We start from the raw sequence: 9,585 nt of genomic DNA on the forward strand, positions 1-9,585 counted from the left end.
TGATCTGACTCTGATTTCCGTATGATTCTGTCTGTTCTGATATGACTTCTGATCTGATCTGATTTAATCTGATTTCTGTACGTTCTGTCAGCTCTGATATGATGTATTTCTGTTTGTTCTGTTCTGCTCTGTCAGTTCCGTATTCTAATTTCTGTTCTGATTTCTGTCTGATGTGTTTGATGTGGACTCTGAGGATTTTGATTGGAGGTTTGTTGTCTTGCTGAGCTGTTGTAGCTCATCCTTGTTTTCTGCGTGGTTTTCAGGTTCTGGGAAGGGGAAGGTAGTTCAGGAATAGAAGTTCAGAGTCTGATTCCGTATAGGTATTTTGCCCTTTTGATTTTTGTACAGTCATGGCTTTTCTGTTCTGTCTTTCTTTCTGTCTGAAAGCCATGAGCTGTATTTGTACATGATTCTTTTGAGGAAAAAAAAGATAGATGATCTGTTCCGCTGCATTTGATGTTTATAGTAGCTCTGTGCATCTATTTTTGTCTATATGTTTGGAAGAAAGTTCTGAAACAAATTCCAAAGCCAGATCCTGGAATCAGTTCAGTCAGTCTGAAAGTTCAGGCCCCACGACCCGATGCGAGCGGGACCCGTCCCGGTCGGGTTGGGTCGTGACAAAAGGGTTAACCCAAACCTTACCCGATTTTTGAAACGGGTCGAAATGTTGAACCCGAACCGACCCGTTTTGGGTTTGAGTTGACCCTAACACGAAATTTTTGGATTGGGTTTGAGTCAGGTTTTTGGGTCGTGTCAAATATTGACACCCCTAATTTGACCCAATGTTAGTTCTTTTTCTAATCTTGTGTTACTGACAAAGAAAAAGATGACAGCTGGAGGTTTTGTGTGGACTACAGGGTGATCAGCAAGGAAGCTGTGCTAGAAAAGTTTCTTATACTAGTAATTGATGAACTGTTGGATGAATTGAATGGGGCAGTGATGTTCACTAAGATATATCTGAAATAAGGATATCATCATATCAGAATGAAAAAGGAAGATGTGCCAAAAATTGCTTTCAGAACTCACGAGGAGCATTATGAGTTCATAGTGATGCCTTTTGGCCTCACTAATGCTCCAGCCACATTCCAGTCACTTATGAATAAGGTTTTCAAACCTTATCTTCGGCGGTTTGTCTTGGTGTTTTTTTGATGATATCCTAGTTTACAGCAGGATAGAGGAGCACTTGAGGAGGGTTTGAGCTGTTATTGGAGCATCAGCTGAGGGCCAACCTGAAGAAGTGCTGCTTTTCCCAAGCGAGTGTGGAGTATTTGGGCCATATTGTGTCCAAGGAGGGGGTGGCAGCCAATCAGTCAAAGATGACCATTACTAAAGAACTTGAAGGAGCTGAGAGGTTTCTTAGGACTGACGGGGTACTATAGGAGATTCGTGAAAGGGTATAACACTATAACATGGCTACTAACATAACAGTTGAAGAAGGACGACTTCCTATGGGGCAAGGATGCAACAACAGCCTTTGAGAGGCTGAATAGATCTATGACTATAGTGACAGTCTTAGCCTTAGTAGACTTCACTTAGGTCTTCACAGTGGAGATACATGCTTCAAGTATGGACTGGAGCTGTACTGGAATGGGATGCATAAAGATGTGGAGGAGATGGTGGCCAGATGTGAGATATGTCAGAGAAACAAGTACTTGTCTATGTCGCCATGTGGACTACTACAGCTGTTGGCTTTACCAGGGCGGATATGGGAAGAGGTATTCATGGACTTCATAGATGGGCTATCCCGTTTAGAAGGATTCACAGTGATTATGGTGGTAGTGGACATATTGAGCAAGTATGCTCATCTCATTCCTTTACGACATCTATACACCGCAGTGACAATGACATCAACTTTCACAAGGGAGGTGGTCAGATTGGATGGGTTACCAGAGGTGATAATATCAGACAGAGATAAGGTGTTTCTCAGTCATTTCTAGAGAGAGTTGTTCAGATTATAAGGGATAGTTCTGAAGAGGAGCACTGCCTACCACCCACAGATGGATGGCCAAATAGAAGTTGTCAATTGAAGCTTGGAGACCTATCTCAGGTGTTTTGTGTCGTGGACGCCCAAGTTATGGGACAAGTGGTTATCTTGGGAGGAGTATTGATACAATACCTCATATCATTCGGTTTTGCAGACGACACCCTTTAAGGTGTTGTACAGAAGGGGCCCACTTCACTTAGTGCACTTTGGAGAGAGCAGCACTCCAATTTCATCAGTAGAGGAGTATTTAGAGGAGAGGGACAAAGTATTGAAATAATTGAAAAAACATTTTCTGAGAGCTCAACAAATCATGAAGAAACAGGCTGACGGGCATAGGAGGGATATCCAGTTTGAGGTAGGGGAAATGGTGTTTTTGAAGTTGAGACCGTATAGGTAAAATTAGTTGCCAATAGAAGAAATGAGAAGCTTGCTCGAAGATTCTTTGGGCAATATGAGGTCTTGGAGAAGATTGGAGCAGTTGCGTATCAGTTGACGCTACCACCAACGGCGACTATACACCCTATTTTTCATGTATCCCAGTTGAGAAGGGCAATTGGAGATTATGCAGCCAACTCAGAGTTACCGGTGACACTCACGAAGGATTTAGAGGTGATTTTGGAACCCTTAGATATGATGGGGGTTCGCCAGAGGGAAGATGGAGCTAAAGAAGTGCTGATCAAGCGGAAAAGCCTTCCAGACTACAATGCCATATGGGAACCTTATGAGAGGGTGAAACATCAGTTTCCTAGTTTTTACCTTGAGGACAAGGTGGTTATTTGGCAGGGAGTACTGTTACGATTCTTCCTAAACCAACCAAACCGGCCTAGGTGGGGCCGGTTCACTTCTATAGGAGACGGGCTAAGCCACCTCCTTAGAAATTGCGCACGCACCCCCCCCCCCCCCCCCCCCCCCAAGCAACAAATAGAGAGAGGGAAGGAGCCGACTAAAGCATATGGAGGTTATTTTGAATTTGGTTTATTTTAGGCAGCTTTTATTAGGAAGATATGTATTTAAAGAGCATGAGAGGTTAGGGTTAGGGCATGCTTGATTATTGTTTCTCTTGGAGTTCTCTTTGGTGTCTTGGGCTCTAGACTCATCGTCTAGTGATTGGGACAGAATGATCTTCTTCTCGAATTGAGGATCAATTGTATCTTTGCTATGTGCTTGCTTTGATTTGATTCCTATAATACAATCTACTATTTTGGATTGTTTTCACTGAAGTTTTTGAGTTTTTCTCGTTGTTTTTACCAATTATTGTTAAGTTTGCTTGCGAACTCAAGTATTTCCCATTAGGGTTACTTGCGAACTCAAGTATTTCCTATCATCTACAAATCTACTTCAAATATCTCACAAGTAGACTCACATTTTCATATCGTCATATTATTTGGATGTAGAATATGAGTTTAAATAAGCATTATAAAACTTGCTACATTAATGGGAAAAATTAAAGTGGATCGATCACAACTTGAGAGCTCTTCATGATAGAGATTGAGTGTGACTCCCATATTCAAAATTTGTAGCTCCAAGTTCTCGAATTGTAACTCTTTCTTTAATATTTGTAACTCATTCTTGTGATAAAGATTGAGCGTGACTCCCATTTTCAAATTTTGTAGATCAAACTTCTGATTTTTGTTGTGCTGGAACATTTGTGGTGGTAGAGAAATAGAAAATTTAACGTCCTAGTTTGTTACTAAAATTCAGCACATATATAAATAAGAGAGGAGTGCAAGAATTGTAAGGACTAAATTTTATGTGAAAAATTCTGGAATGGGAAAAATCACGGGGTTTGACTTATTTAAAGTGATTACACTAATATTTGTATGAGATTACTAGTGAAACCCTTCCTAGGCAGAAGGCATTAATACATTGCAAAGAACATATTAGTTCGTTGAAGTTGAAAGAGCCATATGACAAGAATCCATCACAAATCCAAGTGTTGAAGTTGGAGGTGATAGTTGATGTCGACGATATGCATCAATTTGCATTGGCATAATTGGTGATGTAGTTGATGAAGTTGGTAGACATTAAAGTAGCTAGTAGACATTAATGTAGCTAGGTGACATTGGTCAGGAGATTGTATGTTAGTGGTTATTAACCTGGCAATGAAGGTCGGAGGATTGTAGTTGGCAAGCGACGAAGGTTGGAAGTACTGTAGTTTGATGATGGTATTTGTAAGAATGTACTCGGGTGATGATGGTCCCTGGACTATTTTCGGGCGTTCTTTGAAGATCATAGTTAGGTGATGGTAATTGGAGGACCATATTCAACGGGTGTTATAGGTCCCACCATAGTAGTCGGATGATAGTGATCTTAGAACTGTAGTCAGGCGATAGTGGTTTGATGATCGTAGTCGGGTGACAGTGATCGAAGAACTATAGTTGATGGGAAATGTGAGTTAGAGGATCGTAGTCGGTGGAGGTCAGAAGGACCATAATTAGGCGACGATGTTGAAGTACCCATAGTCGAATGATGTTAGTTCGAGGATCGTAGTTGGTGGGCTATAGAGGTCATAAGGACTGTAGTCATGGCGTCGGAGGACCGTAGTAATTCAACAGTGGTCCAAAGACTGTAGTCAAGTGTTGTGGTCAAAAGACTATGGTCAGTGGTTGACAGAGATTGGAAGGACTGTAGATTGGTAACAATGATTTGAGGATTGTTGTCAGGTGAAGATGGTCTAAGAGTCGTAGTAATCGGCCGACGAAGGATCAATGATGACTATTGAGCTTTAGAGCCTCAAAGTTCTCTTTATTCTCTAGACCAAGTCTAAGCTCTAAGTTTAAGCTCCTCCTTTTCTTAAGGTAGAGAGTGGGGGTTTATTTATAAATTTTTGAGAGTAACATGCCATAAATACGGTGAAGATCTGCAACACTCCATCAAAAGGCATATATTGATTCCCTCGATCATAATTTTTTTTTTCAACATTTAAGTGCCTTAATGATGTCAGAATTGAGAGATCTTAAGCTTGTTAGATTCATCTTATCAAGTCACTCGATTCAACTATAAGCATGCCAAATTTGGAGATCATATACTCGTCCAATTAATGTCTTGAATTTTTCATTACGCTTTTGACTCTTGATTTATGCTCTTTCATGTTTGGATTGGACCATTTTTTGTGTTGCTTGGTTCGTCTCGTTGAGATGTGTAGTTCGACTAAAAGTTTGTTGAAATCATATTTCAGATTGACTTGAATTTAATTTTAGAAGTTTCTAATTCAAATATGCCTCAATATTCATGCCCGGTCAAGATAATTTTTGATGACGTCTCAATTTTAACTCTCTTACTTTAATATTTATAACTTTCATCCTCATTATAAAGATTGAAGCTTCGTTTGAGACAGTTTTTTATTGTTTTCTAAATTAGCTTTCTAATACAAAAAATTATAGTTATTTTTTTTTACTAAAAATATGCTTTAGAAAGCAGTAAGAAAGCTGTCCCAAATAAAACCTGACTGCAACTTAAATTCCTTCTTCAAGTTTTGTAACTTTGAAGCCATCAATTTGCAAATTATCCAATCATTAGGTGGTTGGCTACCATCATTAAGTATGCATAAAAAACTAACATATCCCTGAAAATTCCTGCAAAAGTATGCATAAAATTTAACATTGCCGTGAAAATTCATGCAAAAGTGACGAACAATTCATATAGTAATTACAACATTTCCTATAATGATCTTATGATAATCATGATGTGAAACTACTAGGAGTTACGATCAAAATTAAAAGAGAATTGTTAAAGTTTGCTTATTATAAATTTATGTGGATCAGGCAAGATAAAGTTAAGAATTAGAAACGTTAACTTCGCTTAGGCCAAAGAGATGCACTTGAGATTAACCAAAATAGTTCATTCAAAAAGTTAATTCTCAGATTTTAGTAAGATTGGAGGGAAAAATTTGAAAAGAGAATTCAAATTAGGATGGAGTTAAGAGGGGATTTAATGAGCCATTAAAGGGGCTCATTAAAAGGTGGCCGGCGGCATGCTTAGGGGGATTTAGGGTTAGCCAAATTAAAACTGATTGTAATTTCAGTTTTAAATAATTTGGGAGGGAAAAATATTGAGTCCAAATTAGGAGTCCAAAACGGTCAAGGCATTAATGTCGCATTTAATGGGGGATTCTCCAGGTGGAGGCCGGCGGCATGCTTGGGAGAGGAAGGGAATTTGAAGGGGAGAATTTTCTAATTTAGGATGGTGATGTGGCGACTCATTCAAGATCTCAATTTAAAATCAAATTGAAATTAGAATTTTGTCATGAAAACTTTCCAAATTTGGCGTTCCAAATTAGGAAAGATTTTGGAAGTTTGAAATTCAAATTTCAAAATTCCAAATAACCGTGGGATGGGGTGGCCGGTTATGGTGGAGGTGGCCGGTGGGGTGTTCGGCCGGGGCTAGGGATGTGGCCGGTGGTGGATGTCTAATGGCCGGCGGCTAGGGGAAATGGGAGGGCTGTTTTGTGGAGGATGGAAGGAAGGTGAATATGAAAACGAGTGAGAAGATAACAAAAAAATCTAACCACGAATCGAGGACTCTTCCAACGATTGGTGGGCCTTGCGAATTGCTCCACGTGAGCTCTCCTCCTTCTCAAGCACTCATGCAAGACGAAGTAGAAATAAAACACAAATTTCATTCAATTCTTCATTAAGCTCAAAATGATACAAGAGACCACTATATATAGGTCTTGACTCATAAAAGTGAAAAAGACTAAATTGCCCTCTGGGCTACAAAGAAACATAACTCCCCACAGGGGTAAAATGGGAAACAGTAAATCAAAACAGACAATAATAAAATACATCATGTCATCTCAATCAAAAGTAGAGGCGCTGAATCGTGGCCGTCGATCTGCGGTTTCGCCGGCGATAAACATGTCGGTAGCGTCTGTCGATGTCCTCATCAAATCATGAGAACATTATAATAATCATTCATTATTCTACCTAAATAAAATCTCATGTTTTATTATTTACGCTCCCATCTCAATCTTTTTTCATAAAACCATCGCTCATACAATACTTAAAAACAACCTCATTAAATAAATAAAGTTTTTCTTAATTTTCTTTGATTTGCAGGCCCCTTACAGTACTGAAGTCATTTGTTTTGATGTCCTCTTCAATACAGTGGAGAGAATCTTCAAAAGACGTATTTGAATTTTTTAATTCTTTTATAATAATTTCATGGTTTGTTGACTTTAAAGATTATAGTTGGAGCTTTTTTGACTATTTGTTCTTATTTTCTCTCTACAATCTGTAATTTCAAAGCCTGTATCTTCAGGGGAATTATGGAATTGCCGTACAATTTCTTCGGAGAATCTCAACTTCTCTTCAACAAAATTGGCCTGGTTTTTCAAGTCTTCATTTCTGGTTTGGCATGCATATCTATAAATCTATTTAAATTTGCTTCTAAGTCATTTGTGCTTCAATCTTTGATTTATTTCAATAGAGATTTTTGCATTTTTTATTGATCAGTTTCAGTAACCTCTCGTTCATAGTTTGGGCATCTTTCAATTGTTGTTCACTTGTTGAATACTGATATGCGCTATCTACTTGGCTTAATCTACAAAGATATTCAACTTAGAAAATGCAATTTTTCTTATGTTCTTTACTATTTCGAGCCTGTTGTTTGCATGGTGATGGTTGTGCTTAGCTGTCTCATGACATTGCTATACACAAGCTCGAGTACATGGTTCCCAACTAGTTCTCAAGATTTATGATCTTGCCAATGATTTTTTTAGTAAAATACTCCTAATCAGCTTGGAACTGAGTCAATTCAACAATATGCATATCAAGCTGACTTGGGTTATTAATTTTTAAAAATAATTTATTGGGCATATTCATTGTGGCAATTTTTCCCATCCCTGTGCCACTTCAGAATTACTTCAACATCTGCAAAATCAATTCAAATTTTTTCAATATGAGTTTAATCTACTTAGATAATTGTAACAATAATAGCTGAGATGCAAACAATGATACTAATTTACCTTTTTCAAATAAATTGATTGGGTTTATGAAAATAGGAATGGAGGTTTCTTCATGTCAAAATCCTTTGCTATTATTGATAGGTCGTGAACAGTTTCAATAGCACCCACCGCAAGATCCTTATGTATACATTACGGCTCAACAGCCCTATTCACTTGGGGATCATCTCAGATAGCTGCTCCATCCCCTTTGTTAACTCTCTCTTGGTGTGAATTCTTGGGCAGTGACAAAGTTGTGCAAGGGAAAGTCAAATTAGAAGTGACAATTATAATTTCTATTAATGTGAAATGTATCGGAGGACCTATTTTTATTTAGTTTCATGTGGGCTTCGATTTTTTATTATCATTAGATTTTTCACATTTTTAAAACTTAAAAAATGTCTAGTGTCTAGTAGGAGAATTTCTAAGACATTTCTTTTTGTAAGAGAATGATCTTCAGTTTGTTTTTCTATGAATGATATTTTTTTAGATATCTCCCATTGATCAGAGGCATAAGTCGTCAATCTTCCATATTGATGAGTTGATAGGCTTCTCCCTAGTACACCTTCTTGATGACAAAAGGGTCTTCCCAATTTGATTCGAATTTACTATCAATACTTCGATGTGGGATAATTGGTTTTCTCAGCACCAGGATTAATTCTTCTTCTTGAAATGCTCAATGGCGTACCATACGGTAAAAAAATTTTACCATTCTTACTCGATAAATTTTTAATTTTCGTTGAGCTTGGAGCTTGACTTCATCTAGTGCATCAAGTTCTTCCATTCACAAGCAAGCATTTTGTTCTTCCGTGAGGTCATACTAAACAACTACTTGAAGTGACGACAATTCAATTTCAAGTGGTAACACAGCTTCAGCTCCAAACACTAGTGCATAAGGATTTTTTTTTGTTGGTGTCTTGTATGTACTATGATATGCCCATAATGCTTTAGTATTGTTGAAACTTGTTCAATATGAATTAGGTTGTTAAACCTAAGCTTATGTTCCAGTGGATAACCAAGAGGGAGGGTGAATTGATAATTAAAAAATTAATCCCTCTTTTAAAAATTTAAAACCGAGAATTAACTTTAGTGAATTTTATAGAAAGAGATTTTTCAACCACAAGTTGAAACAGTAAAAATTAAAAAGCAGCGAAAATTAAAAAAGACACAAGATTTATAGTGGTTTGGTCAAACACGACCTACATCCACTCCCCGGAGGCACCCTTCGAGTATTGCACTAATACCACTAGTGACTCTCCTTTTGCACCCACAACAAGGCGGAGAAGCCTTTACAAAACTCTCTTCCACCACTACCCGGTGCGGCAGAGAACCATTGTGCTTTTACACTCTTCCCAGTGTTAGCAGAGAACCCTTCGTCCTTTCACACTCTCCCGGTGTGGGCAGAGGACCCATCGGCTGTTCACACTCTACAAGTGTGGGCAGAGAACCCTTTGTCCTTTCACACTCTCCAAGTGTGGGCACAGGACGGCTGGGCAGAGAACTCTACGACTGTTCACACTCTCCAAGTGTCGGTAGAGAACCGGATCTGCTTGACAGATCTTCTCACAAGAAATCTAGAAGGAAGAGAGAAAATAGTGAAGTAATCAAAAACCACAATTAGAGACTCTTACCTTTGAGTACCAAGTGAAACTTTCACTCT

The 9,585-nt window shown here is 38.4% G+C and overlaps 1 protein-coding gene across 3 annotated transcripts in view; it reads left to right on the forward strand.

Annotated features, from left to right (window-relative positions):
• Positions 1 to 8,997, forward strand: part of LOC110106407 (protein PHLOEM PROTEIN 2-LIKE A10) — a 22,886-nt gene extending 13,889 nt beyond the window's left edge. The window contains exons 2-3 of one of the 3 annotated variants that reach the window (XM_028700891.1): positions 7,042 to 7,149; positions 7,244 to 8,997. The gene's annotated coding sequence lies outside the window, so the exon portion shown is untranslated. The remainder of the gene's footprint in view (positions 1 to 7,041; positions 7,150 to 7,243) is intronic. The other 2 variants (XM_020836309.2, XM_020836311.2) reach the window with 2 other exon arrangements.
• Positions 8,998 to 9,585: the final 588 nt, after the last annotated feature.

Source organism: Dendrobium catenatum, unplaced genomic scaffold, assembly GCF_001605985.2.
Source record: "Dendrobium catenatum unplaced genomic scaffold, ASM160598v2 fragScaff_scaffold_1608, whole genome shotgun sequence".
NCBI lineage: Eukaryota > Viridiplantae > Streptophyta > Magnoliopsida > Asparagales > Orchidaceae > Dendrobium > Dendrobium catenatum.